Source organism: Maniola hyperantus, chromosome 5 (assembly GCF_902806685.2).
Source record: "Maniola hyperantus chromosome 5, iAphHyp1.2, whole genome shotgun sequence".
NCBI classification, from domain to species: Eukaryota; Metazoa; Arthropoda; class Insecta; order Lepidoptera; family Nymphalidae; genus Maniola; species Maniola hyperantus.
Window position 1 is genome coordinate 560,400 of NC_048540.1, and position 25,183 is coordinate 585,582.

General features: G+C 39.2%; 1 long non-coding RNA gene across 1 annotated transcript in view; it reads left to right on the plus strand.

Moving 5' to 3' along the window:
• The first annotated feature begins 804 nt into the window (after positions 1 to 804).
• Positions 805 to 25,183, plus strand: part of LOC138402373 (uncharacterized) — a 404,494-nt gene continuing 380,115 nt past the window's right edge. The window contains exon 1 of the long non-coding RNA XR_011236776.1: positions 805 to 857. This is a non-coding gene — a long non-coding RNA (uncharacterized lncRNA). The remainder of the gene's footprint in view (positions 858 to 25,183) is intronic.

Here is a 25,183-nt window from a genome sequence, read left to right on the forward strand (position 1 = left end):
TAATTGTTGATTTCATTTAAGGTTTTACAAAAATTTCATCAAAATGACACCAAGTGCATAAGCAAAATTTTGTCTGATGTTAGAATAGAATACAATAGAATATATTTTTATTTAAGTAAACTTTTACAAGTGCTTTTGAATCGTCAACTGGTTTAATTTACCAAAGAAAGTGACAATGCAGTCTAAGATGGAAGTCCATCTTAGACTGCATTGTCAGTTACCACCAGGTGAGATTGCAGTCAAGGGCTAACTTGTATCTGAATAAAAAAAGAAAAAAATATCTCACGTGTTTTAAAACCTAAAGCCACGAGCATCAACTAGTAGCCCATATATTTGAGATAACATTATAGGTGTACTTTATACAAAGGGTGATATAAAATTTAATGAACGCGAAAACCGATAAAGCCTTTGAACGCGCAATAAAGCAACAACGGCTCTCCGAACGCGCGTACACCGAAATGATTTTCACGTTTGCAAAATCACGTCACGACCATAAATAAAGACCGGCGAGCGTCAATCAGTCTCATTACGTATTAAACTTGCAGCGCCGAACAACGTATATGGTGTAAACCGGCTACAGACAGCCCGACAAAGTCGGCCTCCGACACGTTTTCATCTTCGCCCGACGCGATGTAGGTCTATGTTGTAGAGTGATTGAGTTTTCAAAATTCAAATAATTTATTCAGAATAGGCAATAAATTACACTTTTTGATTGTCGGTTGTTGGATTTAGTGGTGATAATTAATACCTACGCAAACTATAAAATATTTAAATTTAAATTTAAATTCTTAAAACTAAAGCTACGAGGGTTTCAAACGCGCCTAGGTCTGAGAAGAGCCCACAACAAATTCAGCCGGGTTTTTACTAAGTACAAAATATCTTTACAGAATAGGTGAAATCGTTTTAAAAAGGCGGCGATAGCTGAATGGTTAAAACTGACCATTCAATCGTTAGTCGACCTTATATTATTTGTTCTATTATGTGTTACGTACTAATTTTGTAATCCTAGAAACTAATATAATATGTCTGTGGTTTGGCAGATTTACGTAAAAATAACTAGTTTTAAAGTTACACGGGCTTAAAGATTTGTATGAAAATTCTTGAAACCGTGTGATTTTGAAACTAATTTAAGGAAAATCTGGAAAAACACACATAGATATTTCAATTTTTCTGAGTGAGAAGGTTGTCTAAATTGATAGACGTCCCCAGATGAACATTTCAGTGTTCAATTCAGAAGAAGATTATGTTTTGCCCTTTGTGCCCAATAGCTTCCAGCGACGCGCTTAGTCTCACAACACCGCGCTTTCCTGTACAAGGTCACCATTCAAGCACCTTTGGAACTCCAACATTATCGGGCCTTTAAACTAAGTACACACATGAAAATATGCGTCAGCTACCAACCTAAGTTGGAACTGAAAGTTGGCCTGTCTGTAGATGGTATAAAGCTTGCATATATCACGAGAACATTCGGGCTTGCACTATGGCAACATACTGTATCCCAAAAATTACCTACCTGCAAATTACAATTTATATTCACCATCCATTGCTGACTTTGTATCTACTCGAGATTTTTTAGTGATATTCAGTCAGTAATGTACGTTGAAGTGGCATATGTTCCAGATGATTTGGGTGAGGGTGATGGACGCCAGGTAATGCCTGTGATTCATTGCGCGGCGAAGGCTGGCGTTGGGCTCAACTCATCAATATCGGACCGTTTGATATCGGCCGTTATTACATGCCGTAGGGCTAGGGCTGTCCAGTTCAATGCTTTAATTGTAAGAAAACAAAGTCATTGGAAACTTTTAATCTTCTACACAACAAATCTGAATGTGTATCACTTTATTTGTTACTTCTGTACGCTTAGTACGAGATTTTATGTCTCTCCAACGTCGATAGTATTCGAGTATCGAAACACTTCCGCGTTATAGTAAACTAGATCTTAACTGCCTTGTTTTAAAGCTCAAGTTTGTCTACACATCTACAGCCAGCGCTCCAAGCGGAAATGTTGCGAAATTAAAATCAGTGGCATTGAATTTTTGACTCCAATTCAAGGCTTTTTAAGTCCATTTTACTTTGACGTTATTGTGTTTCAACTCTCGAATTCTATTTTATTCTAAGCTTACTGTTATTGCCGTAGGCTAATAACAAAATAACACAAATGCTATAACGCGGAAAAAGTTAATTATTTCATCAAGCATTATATGCCTTTACCTTCAGTATTTACAAAATGTTCTTACTGAATCTAAAAAAAGTGGTATCAACATATTACTGTATTTTTAACGACAACAAATTAGAGCTTGTATTCGCCTTACCTACCTGATGGTAAGTGACGAAGTCAGGAATCAGGAAGTTTATTAGAACCATAAAGTGACAACCCTAGATTCGCCATATAATAATGTATGTACCTACAATGAAATGTACAATGATTATTATTTACGTAAAGTACAGACAGGATGAAATTTGTGTAGTCCATGCGGACGAAGTCGCGGGAGTGAGCTAGTCAATAGTATATTAGTTAGATATTATGTTCAATAGCTCCTCATCTCCATATATTATTAACACAGTGTTTCATACTTTTTAACCGACTTCAAAAAAGGAGGAGGTTCTCAATTCGTCGGAATCTTTTTTTAAGTTTTAAGAATGCGTTCTAATTGTTGTAAATTAAACTATACAACTTTATTCTATTCTTTCAACTTTATTTCAATACTTAAATAATGGACAAAACTTTGAAAAACGTTTCAACTTTTACTTATATTTATCACAGACAAATTTATGTAATTTTTTAGGCATTGGATTGTGCTCAATAGGGAATGATATACCGAGCACTTACCCTTTGCGCCAGCTGCAGCATAACACCCTGGGCCCAGGTCTTCTGTGTCGATAGCACCCTATTTTTCACATATATATTGTCTTGAAAATAAAGTGGTCACTGGTTTCAGTTAAATCACAATCACAACACGTCGATTGCGTCCAGATTCCAGAAATTAATTTGTTTTTTGCGCTGGAACGCGTGCTTATCGATTGTTGCAGTCGATCTGAGAGATATCATGGCGCCGAATCACCAATCAGAAAAACGCATTGGTATGCGTTGCATCGGCGCGGCGCTAGGGGGCGCTCGACAAATCAACCCAATGAACAATTACGAGAATAAATCTACTAAATATATAAAAGGAAAAGATGACTGACTGACTGACTGACTGACTGACTGACTGACTGACTGACTGACTGACTGATCTATCAACGCACAGCTCAAACTACTGGACGGATCGGGCTGAAATTTGGCATGCAGATAGCTATTATGACGTAGGCGTCCGCTAAGAAAGGATTTTTGAAAATTCAACTCCTAAGGGGGTGAAATAGGGGTTTGAAATTTGTGTAGTCCACGCGGACGAAGTCGCGAGCATAAGCTAGTATGAGATAAATTGCTAGAAAAAATCCTCCAAATTATATTGACTTTAAAATATATCCTGTTCCAGTACGGAACAGATTGACAACCACAGATAAAACATAACATTGTAGTTTGTACACAGATATGTAATATATAACACTATATTCGAATTCCTCATGTAAGGGTAGGTATCAACAAAGTTCCAAGTCCAGTATCAACTAGACTCCAACTCCCCAAGTATAAGATAAACTAAGTTTATGATGATGCAAGCTATAGTAATTCTATCGACACCCACTGCATAATGCATGTCTGCATTTACAGTTCACCTCGCCACTTCACTCGAGTGTCACTGTACTCACGCTCCGTTACACACGACAACTCTACCACTTCAGCATACATTACTGCTTTTATTTGTTCCTACTAAATAAGCTTATTAATAAAACGCGCAATGGATGATGTATTCCTAAGATTTAATGTGGTCGGGATGGTAAAGTAGTGGCCAGTATAGGCCAGGAGGCAGTTCGTTTTGGAGCTATAACTGGAGAGTGCATTGACGCGTTTGAAGTGGCTCCTCGACTAAGATGGAGATCGTTTTGAATGCCTTTTTTGTGGCCGTTAGGTTGCGTTAACGGGGACTCCCCGTCACACGCTCCATACAAACGTAGTGTCATTAGCATTTGTATATTACCATTCATCATCATCATCATGATCGCTCTAGCCGTCAAAGCGAGAGCGTCGGACTATACATGCTCGGATACACGTAAAACTTTTATTTAATTCAGATACAACTTAGCCCTTGACTGCAATCTCACCTGGTGGTAAGTGATGATACTGTCTAAGATGGAAGTGGGCTAACCTGGAATGGGTATGGCAGTTTTCAATAAACCCTTTGGTTTCTACACGGCACCGAACGCTAAATCGTTTGGCAGCACTGTCTTAACGGTAGGATGGTAACTAGCCACGGCCGAAGTCTCCCACCAAATCAAACCTGAGAAAATATAAAAATTCAAAATTTTCCCTGCCGGGAAGCGAACCCAATACCTCCCATTAATAAGACCACAGTGCTCACCACTGCGCCAGGGTGCCCGTCGTTCCTTGAACGTATATACAAAATTTAATTGAGTTTGTTTGGTTAGTATACAAATGAAGAGTCGAACTACGTTTGTTTGGGGCGCACTACGAACGGACTCCTCTTAACGTGGAGGCATCTCTATGGTTTTAATGAATGGACTTATGCAGCGTTGTATGCCGAAACGTTACTTTTTACATCTTTTCATGTTTTGTTGGTAAATGAAGCAGGTATCTTGTCCTTTGAATCTTCTGAAATCTAAATATATAAAAGGAAAAGTGACTGACTGACTGACTGACTGACTGACTGACTGACTGACTGACTGACTGATCTATCAACGCACAGCTCAAACTACTGGATTGATCGGGCTGAAATTTGGCATGCAGATAGCTATTATGACGTAGGCATCCGCTAAGAAAGGATTTTTGATAATTCAACTCCTAAGGGGGTGAAATAGGGTTTTGAAATTTTGTAGTCCACGCTGACGAAGTCGCGAGCATAAGCTAGTACTTGAATAAAAATATATTCTTCTAGATGATGCCCGCGACTTCGTCTGCGTGGATTTAGGTTTTTAAAAATCCCATGGGAACTCTTTTATATTCCGGGATAAAAAGCAGTCTATGTCCTTCCCCGGGATAGCAAGCTATCTCTGTATTAAATTTCGTCCAAATCGGTTGAACGGTTGGGCCGTGAAAGGCTAGCAGACAGACAGACAGGCAGACATACACACTTTGGCATTTATAATATTAGTATGGATTATTCATAGGATAGTTCTTTGTTGTGATTTGAGGACTCAAAAGTCACGTAATCAAGACAATGTGCGGAATGAGGGTACCGAACGGGCGTGGGCCGACTTTTATGCTAAGCAACTGCCTAAGCTTGGCGATCAGGGGTGTCCAGCTATTAGTTGTCTATAGGTGGTGGTCTGTGCTGGCAACACACACTGTTCCCACCACAGTGTAAAACAGTTCACCTAGCAACGATTTGTTCTACAATACCTACCTCTTTCGATGGAGTTTATTTTATTTACTCCAACGTCCACGTTTCCGCTTACTCGTTCCAACGAGTTGATAAAGTGTGTCGCGTCAATATGCCGGGGAAACTAATAGCCCGGGATGCTGTGGAGGAGTGTAAAATGGAAATAATATGTCACATCTCTGCCGACTCCGCCGAGCGGCCATCGACTTTGTCCGAATGAACGACTCTCAAGTTGTAGATACGTAGACTGGTTTTAGTTCGTTTGTGTTTCGACATCTCAATCTTCTATCTATCTATCTATATATATAAAAGGAAGGGGTGACTGACTGACTGACTGACTGACTGACTGACTGACTGATCTATCAACGCACAGCTCAAACTACTGGACGGATCGGGCTGAAATTCGGCATGCTGATAGCTATTATGACGTATGCATCCGCTAAGAAAGGATTTTTGAAAATTCAACTCCTAAGGGGGTGAAATAGGGGTTTGAAATTTTGTAGTCCACGCGGACGAAGTTGCGAGCATAAGCTAGTCTATATATATAGACCCCCCCCCGGCTTCGGACGGATAGCTTATTTTTGAAGTTCAAATACTTAAAGCATACTTAAAAAGCATATTAGAGCCTCAATAGCTTAACCGGTAAAGGAGTGGACTGAAAACCGAAAGGTCGACGGTTCAAACCCCGCCCGTTGCACTATTGTCGTACCTACTCCTAGCACAAGCCTGACGCTTAGTTGGAGAGTAAAGGGGAATATTAGTCATTTAACATGGCTAATATTCTTTAAAAAAAAAAATTACTCAGGAATGATGTAGCTTTGTACTGGTGAGAGAATTTTCAAATGAGTTCCAGATAATTGCTGAACCTATTCTAGTATAGATAAAAATGAATCGCGAAGTCAACGTAAACAAAAAAGAACAAGACAAAAATGGCAGTGCTCTTCCTAGTTACAACGCACAGTCTAGTAGTCAACTTTTTCTTGGTTACTACTGACTTCGGTATAATATCCTCAGCGTTCACGTGGACGACATCGCAGGCATTGTTTTTGTTAAAGAATATTAGCCATGCTTATTATGCTGACTAATATTCCCCTTTACCCTGCAACTAAGCGTAAAGCTTGTGCTAGGAGTCGGTACGACAATAGTGCAACAGGTGGGGGTCGAACCGGCGATCTTTCGGATTTCAGTCCGCTCCTTTAACCGTTGAGCTATCGAGGCTCTTGAAATTATCTAACATGCTAATAAATTAATGGTAACTCTATGCTTACGGTTACATAGACTCAAACTATTGATTTTATGGGCTTAGAATAATAAAACAGGCATTGATCAAATGCTAGGAATATGCTAGTAAGTTTACAACTGAGCAGAGCATGCATGCATGCATGCAGGGCTGTGAGTCCGTGCTACGAGAATCTGAAATGAGGTGTGCTCACCCAACCGTGCAGGCTACAACATTGTAGGATATATACCCACTAAGTAAACACGTCCTATCTGTTGAATAACTATCACTTTCTTGGTAACTCTTGTTTCTGTCAAATCTAAATATATAAAAGAAAAAGGTGACTGACTGACTGATCTATCAACGCACAGCTCAAACTACTGGGCGGATCGGGCTGAAATTTGGCGTGCAGATAGCTATTATGACAAAGGCATCCGGTAAGAAAAGATTTTTGAAAATTCAACCCCTAAGGTGGTGAAATAGGGGTTTGAAATTTGTGTAGTCCACGCGGACGAAGTCGCGAGCATAAGCTAGTCATAAATACGATTGTGTGTTTGTTTGTTTGTCCTTTCTTCACGCCCTAATTAAGCAACCAATCAACTTGATTTTTGGCATATAGATAGTTGAAAGGACGGAGAGTAACATAGGCTTCTTTTTTCAAAGAGTTCCCACGGGATTTTCAAAATCCTAAATCCACGCGGACGAATAATATTATAACAACTAGCTGATGGCCGCGACTTCGTACGCGTAGATTTAGGTTTCAAAAATCCTGTGGGAACTCTTTGATTTTCCGGCATAAAAAGTAGCCTATGTCACTTTCCAGGTCTTAACTATACCCATGCAAAAAATCACGTCGACCCGTTGCTCCGTTGCGACGTGATTGAAGGACAAAGAAAAATAATGAAACGTTAAAGCCTTAGAAGAAAATAAGATATTCTTGCAATTGTACTAAGACATATGGCTTCTTATTCAACCTAGATTTAAGGCTGAACTAGGAAATTAGAAATCTAGTCTTGTTCGGAACATAAAGGCGATTACATTTTCTCTTCTGTTCGTTCTATAGTCGATAAATTCAAAGATTTTTACTTATTTAATGCATAGCCTCGGATAACGTAGGTGCTGTTAGGAAGAGCACTGGATTTACTTTATCTTTCGGGCAGTAACGAAAGATCGTCTCTACGTATATTGTGCTCACTTTGCGAATTTAAAAAATGGCGAAGAACAGAATAGTGTCTTAGAAGTATTAAGTAATATCTATTCATTGTTTTTGTTGGGGTTTCACAGTAAAACAAGGAATTCTCATGAGTCGATCCGTTGCTCCGTTGCGGCGTGATTGAAGAACAAACCAAAAATCCAATAAACCAACAAACAAACACACTTTCACATTTATAATATTAGTATAGATAATATTATTACACTCCTTTTTTGGGTAGTCCAATTTGAGTGCATTTGTTTCGGTCGAAAAGAAAGAACAAGTTTTGTTTTGGTCCACGCCAACTGACGCCAGTGTCAAACGAAACTTGGTACAGTTCTTGCAATTCACGAAGGCGAGTGGACTTTACTTGTGGTTACGTCCGATATACGGGCATTGCGTAAGTGTGCGTGCATGTCGGACCAATCAGTCGCGAGCAAGCGCTCGCAAACGCACACATTCAGTGTACCTTATACCGACACAAGCATGAGCCACTCGCCTTCGTGAATTGCAAGAACTGTAACAGATATCGAGTATTTTTGCGTCTAAAGTCTAAACAAGTCACTCGGGAGCGAGACGATCGAGAACTCCGGCCACTTTATATTCAGCGGGATCGATTGATGCTGTAAAAGGCTTCGCGGGGTATTGGAGAGGATTAGAATTTAAAATTTATTTCCTTATGAATGAGATCATCGATGAAGGCATAAGACGATGGGATATTAACGCGTCTGTTCCAATTGGGTGTTTTCATACTTTTGAATTAGTTAAATTATTACTTTATTATAAACTAGGATGAAAATAATGACGTACGCTGAAAAAATATTAAAATCCAACTAAGATTTACAAAGTTACAGGCATTTTAATTTTGGAGTGGGAGGGTCTTCTATCCTTTTCTCGCTAAACGAAAATTTGTATGAAACCGCACGAAACTACTATGGCATTAGTAAGGTGTGACGTCAAACTGCTATATCGCTATCTCTGTCTAATCAGAAATATTTAGATGCCTATAACTTTTTTGTTATTTGATCGATTTAATTAGTTTTTTCAGTTTACGTCACTATTTTTGTCCTAGTTTATAATAAAGTGATAAAACATTGGAGTCAAATACCCAATTGGCAACAACTATTGACAGAAAATGGTACGAACTATTCCACGCTATCTTACCTGCAGATTTTCTTATTCTTGTATCTTGATTTTGTATCTTAATATGAGTCATGTATACGTAAGCTGTGATTGCCTAGAGGTTAAGACGTCCGCCTTCTCTTCGGAGGTCAGGGGTTCGATCCCGGGTACGCACCTGTAACTTTTCGGAGTTTTGTGCGTTTTAATTAATTAAATATCACTTGCTTTAACGGTGAAGGAAAACGTGAGGAAACCTGCATGCCTGAGAGTTCTCCATAATGTTCTCAAAGGTGTGTGAAGTCTGCCAATCCGCACTTGACCCTCCTCGTACTGAGAGGAGACCCGTGCTCTGTAGTGAGCCGGCAATGAATTATGACGCACATAATAGTAGAAAGAGATTGGCGATTGTCTAAAACCTGCATCAATCATTATTACAATCTCAATTGTTCTGATTGGCTGAATTTGTGCGATTCTTGTTGCAACAATGCATTGTGGCCAATAGTGAGCGAGCATTAACCAATCAGAGATGATTGCGATCGTGACATTGTAGCATCATGTCAAACAACCGCGGTAGAGCCACTGTAGAGCGTTGTCCCTGTCATTGAAACCGACAAAACGTCATATAGGTATGAGTGACAGAGACAACGCTCTACAAAGCCGAAATGTCGTTCTAATGGCCGATGTACATTACTTTCGGCCGCGTACCGTAGTTGCTTGGCACAAAGGAATAAGCGTTCCTATTGGGATCTTCAATAGCCATACAAGTTCCAGGTTAGCACGTCCCGCTCCAAGTAAAATAAATATTGTTGGTTTAACTCCAGTTTTACTTTTACTTTGACATTTCACGCTCGGCAACTTGGCGGAGCTCCAGAATGTGTTTTAATGAGAAAATTATTAGTGTTACGTACAAAAAGGTAAGTGGAACGCTAAGGCAGTTGTCCGACCGCCGGCGATGAACGAGAAACGAGTAGAACTAGAAACATAAACGAGTTGGCGATCAGCTGTACCCGTAGTACAAGATTTTACGTTTCACCAAACCAAATTCGAGAGTCGAAATACTTCCGCGTTACAGTAAACTGGATCTTAAACGCCTTGTTTTAAAGCTCAAGTTTGTCTACACTTCTACAGCCAGCGCTCCAAGCGGAAACATTGCGAAATTAAAATCAGTGGCATTGAATATTTGACTTCAATTCAATGCTGTTTAGGTCCATTTTACTGTAACGCGGAAGTATTTCGACTCTCGAATTTGGTTTGGTTTGGTGAGACGTAAAATCTTGTACTACGGGTACGGGAAGCGAGTGTGTAGTTTCGATAGTTTTGTCGCCGGGCTATAAGCGAGTGTGCAAGTGCGACGAGCGATAACTCACACCATTCGCCCGCGGTCGCTCAGTCCTGTTCAAACCTGCGCGCGTGTTTCACGTGTTTAAGCGAGCGAGCATCGCTGAACGAATATCGCTGAGCGAGTTTATTTTTGAAAGCTCGTCGCTCAGCGACAAAACTAGTAAAGCGAGTCGTCGCCGGCAGTGTGAACAGTCAGAGAGCAACTTTGGATGTATGCATCTCTTTCGTTTACACGGAATGTACATTTATTGTGCGTTTCTTGAGAGAGAAAATCGCCGATAGTTAGTCGTTTTCTCGCCGGCGGTCGGACCACTGCCTAAATCGGCATAACGAGCGACCTACTGCCCTGCTGCAGGCTGCAGCACAGCTGTATAGTTACTGGCTGAATGGATCTGATGAGCGATTCATCCTGAACTCACTTTGTCGCGCGCTTTATTTCAAATCTTCTGATCCTTAATCGCAATAAATGATAGTTTGTCGTATTCTAGTAAGTCGAAGTTATCGCGTAGTTTTACGAATAAGTTCAGTCAGAATTATGTAACTAAGTAATTTTAAATACATATCAAAAATTGCGTAACCGGCAGGAATCGAACCTGCATCATCTGGGTTCGCGCCCGATGCCTTGACCACTCGGCCACGGTCTCGCTTACTGCCAGTGACGTTTTTCATATGTATTTAAAATTATTTAGTAATTTCCTTGAAGTGTAGGTAAACACTAAAAAATTATAAAAAAATATTTGTGTAACTAAGAATGCGTATCCACGATCATAGATATTGTTAATACGAAAGTGTGTTTTTTTATAGGTTTGTTCCTCAATCACGCTGCGACAGAGCAACGTGTGCGAACTGATTCCCTTTGAAAAAGGACCCCGGATGGGTTCGAAACTAGTCGGGCTAACGTCGACCAAACACGTGAGTAAAGCCGGGTGTGAGATATGTATAACCGTAGCAAATGTTTCCGAAGAACTCTAATACATTGCAATCACGTAAATTGTAAAATATAGTAAAGCGTTATTTCTATCCGGAGGTGGAATATTGGGGTAACGAGGAATTTCCACACACCGACAAAATACACCTACACTATTGTGAAGTGGTGGCACTACCAAAAGTCACTAAGCAAGAAGTTGCACCTACACTACAGCCATCTGAATGCACTTAGGCGTTAAGTTCGTTCTTTTGTGCGTGGATTTAGGTTTTTAAAAATCCCGTGGGAACTCCTTGCTTTCCTGGGATAAAAGTAGCCGATGTTACTCTCTAGGTCTTCAAATATATCCATGCAAAAAATCACGTCGATCCGTTGCTCCGTTGCGACGTGATTAAAGGACAAACCAACAAACCAACAAACTAACAAACCAACAAACAAACACACTTTCGCACAATAGGGGTAGTGATTTACAAAAAGTTCCAAAGAACTCTAATACATTCCAATCACGTAAATTGTAAAATATAGGAAAGCGTTATTTCTATCCGGAGGTGGAATATTGCGGTAACGAGGAATTTCCACACACCGAGCATACACACAATTAATTTTTTTTTTTTTTTAAAAATCTTATTTTGTAAGGGGCTTTTACAGATAATCTATATGCCAGCCCCATCGTTACAAACTAAATTAAAATCAAACTACATAATTAAACCTAAAACTATATCAATTTGAGAGAATCACTAACAAATTTATACACTTTCATTGCCGATATGCTCGAAGGTTTGTTCAAAATACAGTTAAAAATACCAATATTCATAAAATTTAAATTTAGTTCACACGTTAGTGCTTCTCTCAAATTCTGATTACGAACACATGCCAATAGTAAGTGCGAGACATCTTCTACCTTACCACATACTTCGCAATTGGGAGAATCCCTTTTCCTCATTAAGTGTTTAAACTTGCCTAATGGCATGTGTCCGGATCTAAGTCTAAAATTAATTAATTAAATATCACTTGCTTTAACGGTGAAGGAAAACATCGTGAGGGAACCTGCATGCCTGAGAGTTCTCCATAATGTTCTCAAAGGTGTGTGAAGTCTACCAATCTACACATGGCCAGCGTGGTAGACTATGGGCAAAACCCTTCTCACTCTGAGAGGAGACCCGTGCTCTGTAGTGAGCCGGTGATGGGTTGATCATGATGATGATGATGAGCAACACACTTACACTACAGCCATCTGATTGCACTTAGCTTAGGTCTTACGCGATATTTTGCGCTGAAAAGGCTTAAATGCATCTTCCGGTGCGAGGTCGCCATTCCAGCACATTGGGACCCCAACGTCTATCGGTTGTACGAACTATGTACCCTGCCCATTGCCACTTCAGCTTCGCAACCCGTTGGGCTATGTCGGTTACTGTAGTTCTCCTACGGATCTCCTCATTTCTGATTTTATCACGTGAAGAAACGTGTGGATTTAGGTTTTTAAAATCCCGTGGGAGCTCTTTGATTTTCCGAGATAAAAAATACCCTATGTCTTTTCCCAGGATGTAAGCTAACTCAGTACCAAAATTGGTTGAACAGTTGGGCCGTGAAAAGCTGGCAGACAAACAGACAGACACACTTTCGCATTTATAACATTAGTATGGAAGTATGGGTTGTGTAACCTAATTTTTTTTGGACGTCACTATACTGGCAACCCTGTAGAATACCTACCGATTCCATAGATATGAGTCCCGCAAATTAATAATGCGCGTGGCCGCCATTTTAGTGACGTCAGCACTAGACTAAAGTTTCGAGCTGATGGTATATTTTTATTTCGGCTGACATCAAAATGACGTCATTTCGATGTTAATGAGACATGGTTCCAGCGCAATAGCAATTTGCGGGACTTATAACAAGACCGATTCACCGACTGGTCATCTTACAACTTAAACGAAAGATTTCATCTGAACATAAGTTAGTGTTTAAGTTCCATAAGTAAGCAATTCCACTAAGTTATTTCAGTCTATAAACTTGCAGTTTGAAAGCAATCAGTTCTGAGTTACACAGTGGCCGCCATTTAGTACATTAAGCTCAACAAATCGTTCTAGATCCTATGACGTAAGTCCTGGTTGGACATAGGTAGTAATTTTGGTTAGGGCGCCAAGCGGGATTTTGGGATTTACTCGATAGCGCGTCAGCACGACAAGGTAAGTAATTAGATGCCGCAAAGTGTGCATTTCATGATCTGGACAATGTGGAGCGCTACATTAGGAACAGGAGGAGTCGCAGAGTTAAAAATCAGTCTGACTTTTGGTTGCGTCCAAACAATCCCTCGTATTGAGCCTCATAGCTCAACCGGTATCGGAGTGGACTGAAACCGAAAGGTCGACGGTTCAAATCCCGCCCGTTGCACTATTGTCGTACCCTCTCCTAGCACAAGCCTGACGCTTAATTTGGAGAGGAAAGGGGAATTTTAGTCATTTAATATGGCTAATATTCTTTAAAAAAAAAAACGTGTTTTCCTTCGTACGAAACCTCCCCCCCCCCCACCACCATGCAGACTAGATTAGACTAGTTTTTTAATGAAGAATAATAGTTTTTAAAATGTTCATTTCAGAAACAAACTAATCAATACATTTTTTAAAACACCTGCTTTATAAGCGCTCAAGTCAAAGTCACAAGCTCTAACTTAGTGCCTAGCAGCTAGCTGTAGCCTGAAGTCTAGATGTCTAAGTGCATCTGCCCGGCGTCTGCGGGAAATGTCTCGTTACCGCAATAATCCACCTGCACAGCAGTTGAGGCGAAGCTTCGCTGTATTTTACCATTTACTTCATAGAAGAGCCAGCGCGTGCCAGACCTTCGTTATTTTATAAAAGCTGAAACTTAAAAAAAAAGAATATTAGCCATGGTACATGTAATATTCCCGTTTCCCCTCCAACTAAGCGTAAAGCTTGTGCTAGTAGTACGCCAATAGTGCAACGGGTGGGGTTTGAACTGTCAACCTTTCGAATTTCAGTCCGGGCCTTTTAACCGTTGAGCTATTGAGGCTCTTAACTTTTTCTACATATTATCCCTAAAGGTGGGTACAGATTGGTGCAATGCAACATGTAATGCAACATGCAATGCAAGAATTTGAGGTCCACATTGCTGTAATGTATCATGTAATGTAACAGAATTCCCATACTGTGGACGCCTCGCGCACACGTACTGCGCCTGGGTCGCGCACGCTCCGAGCGTTACAATTCGTGGCTCGATCCGATATTTGTCGGTTTTTAGTACGAACACAAAGGGGCGCGCAGTGTGCGCAGGACTCAGCCGTGGACGGTCATTCGTTTCGTTCGCATGCGCAGCGATCATGGCGGTGAAAGAGGGTGCGTGGAGTGATGACGAGTCACTTTTATTGATAGAGGAATACAGAACAAGGGAAGTTTTATGGAACCCTCAAAATGAAAACTTTTATAAACAAAATTTAAAGAAAGATGCGTGGGACGAAATCGGAGAGAGAGAAAGTAGAGTGATGTGGGCAAAGAAAAGAACACGTGTGACGAGGGCTAGTTACGAAATGCGGGAACAGATGTTCTCGAATGATTCTCAGTCAATGCGCGTACCGCGCGCGCCACACGTCCAGGGCAGCAGGGAACATGCAATGTAAGGCAGAATATTACATTACATGTTGCATTGCACCAATCTGTACCCACCATAACAAAGGTATGAACGATCAGCGACTATGAAGTTTGGATCATGATGTCTTTCGGAGATAACAGGTAATAGACTGTAAAACATCTTACGTCAAGGTATAAATTCTAATCCATACTTAATATTATAAATGTGAAAGTGTGTCTGTCTGTCTGTCTGTCTGCTAGCTTTTCACGGCTCAACCGTTCAACCGATTTTGACGAAATTTGGTACAGAGGTAGCTTGCAACCCGGGGAAGGACATAGGCCACTTTTTATCCCGGAAAATTTAAGAGTTCCCACAGGATTTTTAAAAATTTAAATCCGTACTACTAGCTGATGCCCGCGTCTGAAGTCGCGGGCATCAGCTAGTTTTTTATATATTATTTTCTTCGAAATAGTATTAAATCACGTGACACAATCATTTAAAGAAACAGAGACAGATACCCAATTGCCTAGCGCAATTGGGTATTTGACTCCAATTTTTTATTAATTTTTATAAGTAAACTAGGATAAAAAGAGACGTAAACTGAAAAAGGTTCCCTGTTTCCCTCTGTATGTCTAATTTGTTTCTATTCAATCAAAATTTTGGTAAAAAACGTTTGGATATGCGTGGCCGCATTTTAGTGACGTCAGCACTAGACTGAAGTTTTTTTTTTTTTTTTTTTGTTTATTTGAAAGTAATCAACAGCGTAATACATAATTATTATTTAAATTTAAATCTAGGTATAACGAAGGCCAAAAGAGATTACTTAAAATTATAATTAAACTATTTTAACAGAATAGAGTTAGAATAAATGTAGGTATATACATAATAAAATAAAATTACAACAGTGTGTGTATGATTGTTGTGTGTGTATGCGTGTGTGAGTGTGTGCTTTGAGTATGTGTGAGCGTGTGTGCATGTGTGTGTGTGTAAATGGGAGTGTATGATTGCATGCATATTTAGATGTTAGCTACTTTTTTTTTTTGTTTTACGATGATAGTTTCTTAATTCCTTTTAAATTTATGTATGATAGGTAAAATAAGTCAAACTCAGCGAACTGATTGTTATAAGTACGTACCAAGCGTGGAATTATAGAATTTCGCGCATAATTTGAGTTAGATTTGGGAACATTTAGAAGGCGCGTGTGACGCGTTCTTAAAGGTTGAGCATTAAATGAAAAGGCTGAGAGTAAGCTAGGACAATCGATTGAGCCGGTTAAAATTGCTTGCAGTAACAACATATCACATTGTTCCCTTCTATGTTCCAGTGAGCCGATACCGTAGTGAGTACACGCTTCCTCATAACTATTAAATTTTTTAAAGTCTTTAAAAGCTAAGTATTTAAGAAACTGCCTCTGTATGGTTTCAAGCCTATGGGCATTATTATGTATTGAGGCGACCAGATATTACACGCATATCTAGAATACTCCGGACATACGCGAAGTAAAGTGTTTTTATGCATTCCACATTACTAAAATACGGGTTACCCGTTTGATGAAACCCAATTGTTTGTAAGCTCTATTTACTACCATATCAATATGGACATCCATTGAAAGTTTAGTCAACTTGGATACCCAGATCTCTAACGGTAGTCACTCTGGGTAAGTTGTGCCATTGATTATGTAGTCAAATTCAATATTTATTTTACGAGTCAAAGTTATATGGTGGCACTTTTTAACATTAACAGTTTCGAGCTGATGGTATATTTTTATTTCGGCAGACGTCAAAATGACGTCATTTCGATGTTAATGAGACATGGTTCCAGCGCAATAGCAACTTGTGGGCTTATAGCGCAGCTACCCCAGGAGTCATATGAAATTCTATAGGTACAATATCATAGACAATTTCAATCCAAGGGTCGAAGATATCGGAAACGCTTCGAAAAGACTGTGTGGCCACAAGATTTACAATTCCCTCGACTGCCACCAACTCGCTTGCAATACTGCTGCTTCGTGACCTGACTGCAATCCAAAAAATTACACTCAAAGTTGCCTTTTGACTTTTAAGGTCCATATTTAATGTTATGGTCTTAAGGTTCACTTGAATTAGGTATCTAAATCTAATCTAATCTAAATCAGCCTGTGCTGTCCCACGTCTGGGCAAAGGCCTCCCTCCGATCCTTCCACAATTTTCTATTTTGTGCCTCTTCAGGCCACGTAACTGTAAATTTATCTAATTCATCACGCCAACGTCGCCTCGGCCGACCACGCTGGCGTTGATGATTCTGGGGCGTCCAAAAAGAAGCAGATTTTGCCCATAACTCATCTGGCATACGGCACACATGACCTGCCCAGTCCCATTTGAGTAAAGCGGCTGCAAGGCCAACGTCAGCTACTCGCGTTTTGGAACGTATGATCTTTATTTTGCGACTGTTTTTAAATAGCTTAACATAATTCTTTTCTATCCAATATGGTTGTGTGAGTGACAGGCTTTCGTGTGCGTGATATAGGTACATAGATGCCCACGGCATATTATAAGTACCTAGGTAGCTGGTCATATTTATTAATTTACTTATTTATTAAACATTCCGCCCGGCAAAGGACCCTCCGTCCTTTCTAAAACTCCATGATATTTTGACTATTTGTGAGCTTAAAACATTGATGCTTAAAATACATATCTACATCACCTTATTATCAATGCATTGAAAGAATCACTACACAACAATCAAACCTTAAAAAGTTACAACACATTCGATAAACTTAACAACAAAATTTAAACCATTCGTACGTGGTACTTACTTTGATAGGTTCTCTGTTTCCCTCTGTATGTCTAATTTTGTTTCTATTCAATCGTAATTTTGGTTTCCGTAAATGTGTTCGTTTGCGAGCGCTTGCTCGCGACTGATTGGTCGGCATACACGCACACTTACGCAATGCCCGTGTAAACGACGTTACCACAAGTAAAGTTCGCTAGCCTTCGTGAACTGCAACAACTGTAACATATATTTACTTCGTTATTATTTCACACATTTTTGATATTTTAGTTCTTAGGGTTCCGTACATCCAAAGGAAAAACGGAACCCTTATATAATCACTTTGTTGTCTGTCTGTCTGTCTGTCTGTCTGTCTGTCCGTCTGTCTGTCAAGAAACCTACAGGGTACTTCCCGTTGACCTAGAATCATGAAATTTGGCAGGTAGGTAGATCTTATAGCTGACATTTGGGGAAAAATCTGAAAACCGTGAATTTAGGGTTAGATCATACAAAAAAAATTAAATTGTGGTCATGAACTAATAATTCGTATTTTGAACTTTTGAAGTGAGTGACTATATCAAGTGGGGTATCATATGAAAGGTCTTCACCTGTACATTCTAAAACAGATTTTTATTTATTTTTATGCACCATAGTTTTTGAATTATCGTGCAAAATGTCGAAAAAATACGACTGTAGTACGGAACCCTCATTGCGCGAGCCTGACTCGCACTTGTTTCGTTTGGTGAAACTTAGATAGCTATGTACTTTCAATTAATTAGATAGATACAAGTATGAAATATTAAATAAACCACCAGCATCTTCGTATCATTCACCATTTTCCTTTATAAGTCAATGTTTCTAAATTAACACTCTCACTGCCAGCAATATATAGCATTGTTCCAGTTCAGTAAGCCACGGAGTCCGCCTGCGGGTCCCAACGTATCCGCTGCGGTAGGCCGTCACTCAAAATGAAAAAATATTGCAGCAGGCCGTGGGGTCCGCCGGCGTCTAGTAAAGAATGCTTTTAGCACGCCGTGGGATCCGCTGTGACCCCCTAAATTCAAATAGATATTTGTACTACTGGCCTGCTAATAACGAAAAAAATATGGCTAACATTGGCTTGCGCATATAGTGAGCTACATGTTGAAAAAAAAAAATCAAGTCAATCGGAGCAATAATTATATTTCTGTGTGGCGGGGAAAAAATAAAAAAATAAAACATTAAATTGACAAACCTTTATTGTTGTAGCACAAAAAGAGGAAACAACATGCATTTTGAAAAAAAAAATACTATTTGCTATGCTTATTGGCAAAACAAGACGCGCAAACACTGGGCTTCGTTGGGCAAGTGAGGCATACAGTACTTGTTTTTTTTGTAAGTTTCTTCGCCTCTACGCTTGATTTGCCTTCTTGACGTAAACTTTCGTAGCAGTGTATACACTTACGACGTATTATGCGATTGCGATGGTCAGTCAAATGGTTCTTTTCCGAACTCATGTTTAGTTACGACAGGTCGGTAGCACGGCGCTGCTGTAAATCCATCACCTGTATACATAGGTTCTCACGAAATTTCGTTATTGTATAAGTTTTAGTTGTAAGTCTTTACGAGACTTGTATATCAAGTAGGCATTTACGACAGACGGAGTTAGCAGTAATTCAATTCCCAGTTTTGAAACCAACGTACATTTCTTCTTAAAGGATTACAGTAACTGCCCATCTGATCAGAAAAGTCTATTGCACTTTTGTATTGTTGTATTCGGCATTACTGATGGTTTCAAAGCAGTTTTTCGCCTATTTCGCTTGCTCCGGACTGTTACGAATCCAACTGAATGTTTTGTTGATAACGCGAGGACGTCTCTCTTGTCTTTCCACTTTAAAACCAAAATTCCGTCATCATTTTCTTTGCTAATCATCTCACCTGTATGCAACTTTGTGGAAATAATATCTTTCGGCAACCCTCTTCGATTTTTTCGAACTGTGCCAGCAAATGCGTAGACCGGTTTAAAAGGGACTTTGCTAGTCTACGCTTGTATAAAAATTATCGGTTACAATACTTCGGCCCGCATCTAAGTATTTCGCGCTCAGATTCATAACCACATCTTTGACAAATTTTGGCCAGGCGTCGTTTTCCTTACCTTCATATACAATCAGATCATGTACATAACCATTTTCATCACATATTTGTGAACAGTTTTATCCCATATTTGTGCTTCTTCCCAGGGATATATTGCATGAAAACAATCCTGCCACGGAAGGCAACCATTGTCTCATCCACGTTAGATATTCTCCAGGTGTGTTATAGTTCTGAAATTTTTGGTTATCAAGTCAACCAGGACGTTTTACTCGGATAAGTCTGCCAGCATTAGATGACAAATAAAAATATGTATCCTCAAAGTGCCAGCACCGCAGCAGCATTCAAAGCGATTTCGGCTCATTACTGAACCAGCTACGGGATTTTGTATAATATATTCTTACTCCAGTAATCAGATATCTTAGGCAGTTTTTTTATAACCCATCCATATCAGCAGACCAAGGAATTTTTTAATTTCATTTTGATCACAATCCTTCCAATCTACTAGTCTACTTGATCGTCTCAAAACTTTAAGTATCATAGTTTTATTCGCATAACAGTTAGTCATGGTCACCATCAGGTTAATTATTTCGTCGTCCACAAACAAACTATAATAATCCAGTTCGGGTCTTACACGTGTCGGGAATATTTTTAATAACCAGATGTAAAAGCTAAAGGGAATTGTTTTTGACGAGAGCCAGTTGGTATACTCCATTGACCACTACTGTCTACCGATTGTTGTACGGGGCGGTCCCTTTGAGTTTGATGTAAACTCTGCGCAGTGGACATCTTCATCGGTGCTTTCGCTATCGGAGGTATCCATCACTAATCGGTACTACAAGTAGATTCCCGATGAAGGCACGTAATCAGGATCATAGTCCGAGTCGTCCGACATGTTTTACATACTCTAAAACAATATTCTTCACAAAAAAATTAACTCTAATCCCGAAAGTTGTGAAAGCGCGGGAAAACGACGCACACAGCGAGCCAAGGGGGCGGCCGGCGGTCAACTAACAATTACTTTAGCTGGCGTCACAATGAAATTCTAGAAAATTACAAGCGGCGTGACAGACAAAATCTTTTGGGGACGGCCGGCGACCCCCACGGCCTGCTGGTTAATTTTTCTTTAAAATAAGACCGGCCCTTTGCACTCGAAAACTTGGGGCCCGCCAGCGGATCCCACGGCAGTGAGAGTGTTAATAACTTAAAGTGACTGAACTGGTAGTAAGTAGGTACCGCCAATTTAAGATTTTGGTTTTGATTAAAATAACCTGCAATGCAAAAAAATTTAGTAATCGTCATCGTCGTCGTTATCGTCAACCGACAGACGTCCACTGCTAGACGTAGGTCTCTTGTAGGGACTTCCACACGCCAAGGTCTTGCGCCGCCTGAATCCAGCGGCTTCCTGCGACTTGCTTGATGTCGTCTGTCCACTTAGTGGAGGGTCAACAAGGTGCTAGAATTAGTACCTACCCTTATTATCAATGCGAAAGTGTTTGTTTATTGGTTTGTTCTTCAATCACGTCGCAACTGTGCATCGAATTGATGTGATTTTTTGCATGGATATAGATAAAGACCTGGAAAGTGACAAAGGGTTTTCATTCCAGAAAATCAAAGAGTTCCCACGGGTTTTAAAAAAAAAAACCTAATTCCACGCGGATGAAGTCGCGGGCTTCAGCTAGTTATTAATAACTGTCATAAAATTGTGATAACAGATTAGTTAAAAATTAAACATTACTTGCAAAAAGAAATTACAATTTTCCCTCCAACTTAACATGCAAATATTTTTCTGATATTATTCGATTGAATGTTCGTATGCATTCGTTTAATAATCTCCGAGATATGTTTTAATAAATGAGGGTGCATGCAGTTTACAGCGAACGTTTCGCCATGGACTAAGAGTCAACGCGTGCCAGACCTTCGTCATTACACAAATGCTGTATTATACAAAAAGTATAAAGTCTAATTTTTTTAAATATTTTCTACGGAATAGAATTATAAAATAATAAATAAATAAATCGTTTATTTTTCAATCATCTAGTTACTCACATACATGGATTTGATCTTGAACAATTTGCGTGCTTGTTGGAATAAGCATAATACAATATAAAGAATGTCACAAGATCAAGAACTGGCTATCCTAGCTAGATTTTTAGATCTGTGTTAAGGATAGCCAGAAATCACATTAGGCATCATTTCATTCAATACGCCATAATATACTATAAAATAAACAAATTCAATTGAAACTAAAAATAAATGAATTCAATTATGAATGAACGGTAAATAAATGAAATATAACTCGTTTTTTCCCAATTGGCTTCCCCGCCAGCTGAGGCGGCAGTAAAAACGATACGTGACTCGAACGTACCGAGACTTCGGTCTTCGTGGCTTTGAGGTTTAAAATTCTTCGCTCGTTCATTTATTTATCTTACCATAGTGCTTACCACGTATGTAAGTGTATCCCTACAAACTAGTTTTTGGGGTTTTTAGACAAGCACCTACTTATAAGAGTGTTGACAAATTCCAAAAATTGAGAACCTACTTAGTATTAACTACTATTATAAGTCCCACAATTTGCTATTGCGCTGTAAGCATGGCTCGTTAACATCGAAATGACGTCATTGCCGAAATAAAAATATACCTACCATCAGCTCGAAACTTCAGTCACTAAAATGGCAGCCACGCGCAATAGCAATTTGCGGGACTTATATCATCCTTTTCCTTAAATCCTACTTTACACAATAAATGAGAAAGTTTGCTCCTTTATTGATTTGTCCTTCAATCCGATATGGAGCAACGGATCAACGTGATTTTTTGTATGGATGTAGTCAAAGACCTGAAGAATGACTATACATTACATCATGGAAAATTATCATACAGAGGATTTTTTTAACAAAACCTAAATCCAAATATATAAACGAAAAATCGTTCTTGAAATTCGTGATTCTACATATTTTCTTTGTCTTGCATCTTATGATGTGATCAATAGCAATACTTATTCAAACTATTTTTACTGACCATCTTCACCTCTCCAATCACCATATAACGCAAAAAAATTGAATTTGGATCACGGATCAATCTACCTAGCACCAATTAAATCAATTAGTGATCCAAATTCAAAACTCACAATGAATTTCAAATCGCAAAGCCTCACTCTTCATAAAAATCGAAATGCCATTGAATACTGAAAGTTCTTTAATAAACCTTGTTAACTCTTTTGCGACGCAACCGATATCTTCAATAGCGCGATTCAGTGTTCACTTCTAGTTTATTTCTTTCGAGTTCCGCTCGTCACTTTTATTCCGCACTTTAGCTTCTACCTCAAATTCAACCACTCTCATCTTTGTCTGCATCAGAATTTACTAAATAACCACTACGATCTGATTTCAACTCTATTTTGAATGCTACATGGTTGAGTTTCGGTTGTGGTTTAGTCGTATCTGCAATGTTTTTACTTTTCATTGCGACGGGCGGAATATGATGCAGGAATGTAAAATGTAAGGACAATTGAGTAGGGAGGGAAGCGCAAATGTGTAGCGAGCTACTCTTTGTCTCAGACATGAAATGTCATTTTTTAGAATAGTCTTTTTTAAATTTGCTTGAGGAAATATGGGGGGTCTTCATTCAGTTCTAATTAGTGACTTCTTTATAAATTATTCAGCATTCATTCTTTTATGTTTCGCGAAATAGTCGCAGAGTTCTTTATTAACCGACTTTGTAATTATTATAATTTGATATTGCAGTACGTGCTCTTGTTCAGAGCTTAGGTTTTAACCGACTTCCAAAGAAAGAGGAGGTTCTCAATTTAGTGCGTTTTTTGTACACTTCGAAATTATCATTTTGATAGTTGGTTAAAAACCTAAGCACTAGACAAGAGGTCATTTACGCCTACCTAAAATTTTCTAAAAAAAATTGCAAGTATGGCTTAATCAGTAGCCATAATATTTTAATATTATAAATGTGAAAGTGTTTCTGTCTGTCTGCTAGCTATTCACAGCCATCCGTTTAACTGATATTTATGAAATTTTACAGAGATTGCATCCCGAAAATTGACACTATTTTTATCCTAAAAACAAAAAGTTCCTATGGGATTTTCAAAAACCTTAATCCACGAACTCACAGGTATCATCTAGTTATTATACAATCATCATCATAATCTAATGGTGATTGTGTAATTGTACTTTTAATGTCTAACTAGAATTATCATAATTTGTTTCGACTCTAGATAACCATAACAATATTTTAATGGCCGGGGCTTTTAGTCAATATCTAAAAGCATAATTTTATCACACATACAATTTTACACATTTATGCTTATTTGCATTCTAGACTTTCACGTGAAACTTAATATTTAAACTGAAACTAGCTCACACATTTTTAATGTCAGATAAATCCTGATTCAGGTCACGGAGCACGAAAATACTGTGAGCAAGTCCCACAGCCTGGGGAATCGTAAATCTCGAATTCCGAGTCTCCGAGCGTCTCTGATATATCTAATCCCAGAGTAACAATAGGCTTTGACACGTTATAAGGTCCAATTACAGGGGTACAGCTGGATATTATACGTAGTAATAAAACTAGCATCAAACTCAGAGATGAGGATATAAGTAAGTACCTACTTAGGTATTAAAAGTAAACAATATGTGTATCTAGTCAGTTATTGTTCAGGATTGCCGCGGCCATCAGAATAATACGGCCGCGTGAAGAAGGTCGCGCGGTGCGCACGTCCGCCGAGGTATAACGCGACGCGGACGGACCAACGGACTTTAACTTACACAACGAAAAGTGAACACGTCAGACGAATCTGTGTCTTAGTTAATTAATAGTTGTTCTCATCTAAATATATAAAACGAAAAGGTGACTGACTGACTGACTGATCTATCAACGCACAGCTCAAACTACTGGACTGATCGGGCTGAAATTTGGCATGCAGATAGCTATTATGACGTAGGCATCCGCTAAGAAAAGATTTTTAAAAATTCAACCCCTAAGGGGGTGAAATAGGGGTTTGAAATTTGTGTAGTCCACGCGGACGAAGTCGCGAGCATAAGCTAGTTAGTAATAAATTGCTTATAACGTGGAATACAGTGCATTATTATTTTGGACGCCGAGATATCCCTCAACAATACGTGCAGGGCACTTGGCTCCGCTATATGATTTGAAAACCGGCCCCAAAAGTGTTTTTTTTTTTTTTTTTTTTTTTTTCCCGTTATAAGCAATTTATTAGTAAAGAGAACAACTATTAATTAACTAAGACACAGATTCGTCTGACGTGTTCACTTTTCGTTGTGTAAGTTAAAGTCCGTTGGTCCGTCCGCGGTCGCGTTACACCTCCGCGGACGTTCGCACCGCGCGACCTTCTTCACGCGGCCGTATTATTCTGATGGCCGCGGCAATCCTGAACAGTTATTCATAACTTTCTGCTAATCTAATGATTTTAAGCTTATTTCGTGGTTTAACTACATAATATTATTTTAATGTGGATAACAGGTATATATATACTACGATTGAACTGATGTTTATATTTGTTGATATTCAACCTAATTGCA